At 45.5% G+C, this 2,770-nt stretch overlaps 1 pseudogene across 1 annotated transcript; it reads left to right on the plus strand.

Moving 5' to 3' along the window:
* Positions 1 to 228: 228 nt before the first annotated feature.
* Positions 229 to 2,326, plus strand: LOC104600968 (pentatricopeptide repeat-containing protein At4g33170 pseudogene; annotated as a pseudogene). The gene has a single exon (XR_016084169.1). The product of XR_016084169.1 is annotated as a pentatricopeptide repeat-containing protein At4g33170 pseudogene (transcript).
* Positions 2,327 to 2,770: the final 444 nt, after the last annotated feature.

Consider the following 2,770-nt stretch of genomic DNA (forward strand, 5'->3'; position numbering starts at 1 on the left):
TTTTTTTATTCTTTATTTCTTTTGGTCCATTGAGCTGACACTTGTTGCAGCAATATCAAATAGATGGCTATGATTCAAAAAAAAAATAATAATTTTTTTTTCTTTGTTTTTTGAATATTAGATCGATAGGAAATGAAAAAAACTTCAAACCAGATTTCTTCTTCTTCCCCTTCATTAAAAATGTATTTAAAAATCGAATCAAATTCGAATATTCGATTATTTAGACGAATTTGAATATGCATCTATTTAATCGGTTTCGAATTCAAACCAAGCCTGATTCTCGATTCGAATTCGCTCCGTTTACACCCCTAGTTGGACAGTCCAAAGTAGCCCCCGCTCATTGTTATCCGGGTTCGGCGCGGAGTTCGACCCGACACCTACGTCCCGACTCTTCAGTTCTCATAACTCGCAAGTCTTGCTCTTAACAGATGACAGGCACTCGAGTCGAGAAGTCCCCTAACGACGAGCAAACCACCGCCCATTACCTCTAACTCTATCATGCGCGGGGGAGACATCAAACCAGACCCACGCTGCATCCACGCCTACACCATCAAAAGATTCAAAACTGCCAACGGTGATCCCTCGCTCTACAACAGTCTCATCACTCTATACTCCAAATCAGACCTCCTATCCGACGCTCTGCGTCTCTTCCATCTGATCGAATCACCCAACGTCGTCTCATGGACGGCCTTGATTTCTGCGCATGGAAACACCCTATGCTCCCTTCAGCACTTCATATCCATGCTTCGTCGTCCTGTCCTACCCAACCAGAGGACTTTAGCTTCCCTCCTCAAAACGTGCGCTTCCCTCCCTTGCCTTCCCTTCGGCCTCCAACTACATTCCCTCTCTCTCAAACTCTCCCTCTCTCACCTCCCATTTGCCGGATCTGCTCTCGTCCGCTTCTATTCGAAATGCCGGCTTCCTGCGGATGCTAGAAAAGTGTTCGACAGAATTCCCCAAAGAGATGAAGTCTGTTATTCTGCAATCATTGTGGGCCTCGCGCAGAATTCTCGATGCATCGATGCGTTATCCGTCTTCGCTGACATGAAATCTGCAGGCGTTGTGTCTACTATGTATAGCGTATCTGGCGCACTTCGTGCGGCCGCAGAGGCTGCCGCGCTTGAACAATGTAGAATAATTCACGCTCATGCGGTTGTTACTGGCCTTGAGTTGAATCTTGTTGTTGGGACTTCTTTGGTTGATGGGTATGGAAAATCGGGTCTTGTTATGGATGCACAGCGCGTCTTTGACGGAATGTTGCCCGATGCGAACATCGTCTTATGGAATGCAATGATGGCTGGTTATGCACAGCAGGGGGACAAGAAGTCGGTGCTTGAGCTATTTAACGGGATGAAGGATCAGGGTCTTGTTGCTGACGAATATAGCTTCCTTGCGATCCTAACTGCGTGCTGCAATGTGGGGTCGGTGCTCGAGGCACAACAGTGGATTAGTTGCATGAAGTCAGATTACGGGGTGGAACCAGGACTCGAGCATTATACATGTGTGGTTGGTGCAATGGCTCGAGCAGGCCAGCTAGAGGATGCCGAGCGCCTGGCCATGACCATGCCATTCAAGCCTGATGCTGCAGTTTGGCGAGCCCTGCTTTCAGCCTGTGCGGTCCATGGTGCAGTTGACATGGCTTGGACCATGGGACGGCGACTCTTGGAGCACGACCCACGAGATGACTCTGCATATGTGATTCTTGCAAATGTCCATGCAACTGCGGGAAGGTGGGCTGAGGTAGCTGAAGTGTGGAAGTTGATGAAAGATAGAAGGGTGAGGAAGGAGGGTGGTCGGAGCTGGATTGAGGTTCGTGGGGAAGTTCATGTGTTTTTATCAGGTGACAGGAGGCATGAGAGAACAGCAGAGATTTACGCCAAACTGGCAGAACTAATGGAGGAGATTAGGAAATTGGGGTATGTGGAGGTTTCGGATGCAATGTTGCACGAGGTGGAAGCAGCAGAGAAGAGGGCGGCACTCTGGTATCACAGTGAAAAGTTGGCTGTGGCGTTTGGGTTGGTGGTTGGGGCGGCACCACCGGGGAAGGCCCTGAGGGTGGTGAAAAATCTCAGGATTTGCAGGGACTGTCACGAAGCTTTCAAGTATATGAGTAAGGTGATAGATAGGGAGATTGTTGTGAGAGATGTCAACAGATATCATAGGTTCTTGCAGGGGAGTTGTACATGTGGAGATTATTGGTAATTTTAGGTGGTTATTTACGAAGTTTTAATCACATGAAGGAAATATCACTGCTTTAGTTCTTTAACCTGAACAAATTCTTCCATTTCTAAAGTGCTCCTCATATATATTACATCAACAAAGCACACATAATGGGATTTACAGAGATGGAAATTAGTTTCCATTTTAGTGATTTTGATTTCTGAAATAGACATTGAAATCAACTATACCGGGGAATACTAAGGCTCTATTTAGGAGGGGTGCAAACACTAGTTGGGGACATATATGCACTTTTGTTCAATTTTGCAGGTGTGGATAGAATGCATTGTGTATTGAAAATGACAGTAAACATGGATTCCAATTTCCAAGACATGTTTGTATTCAAATTGAGAGCAAAGTTTGCATCCAAAATATTGATGCAAACTTTTGCACTCAAAGTTGGTCAATGTAAAACAGTGAATTCCAGCCTTGGAATTGGTGTTTATACCCATCACAACTAAGACACAGATGGGTGTAACACCACCCAAAGAACAGGGAAATTCTAATATTCTACAATTTACCCTTTCTTAGATGATGACGATGATGATGAATT

Source organism: Nelumbo nucifera, chromosome 3 (assembly GCF_055504915.1).
Source record: "Nelumbo nucifera cultivar China Antique chromosome 3, China Antique-T2T, whole genome shotgun sequence".
In the NCBI taxonomy this organism is placed as follows: Eukaryota; Viridiplantae; Streptophyta; class Magnoliopsida; order Proteales; family Nelumbonaceae; genus Nelumbo; species Nelumbo nucifera.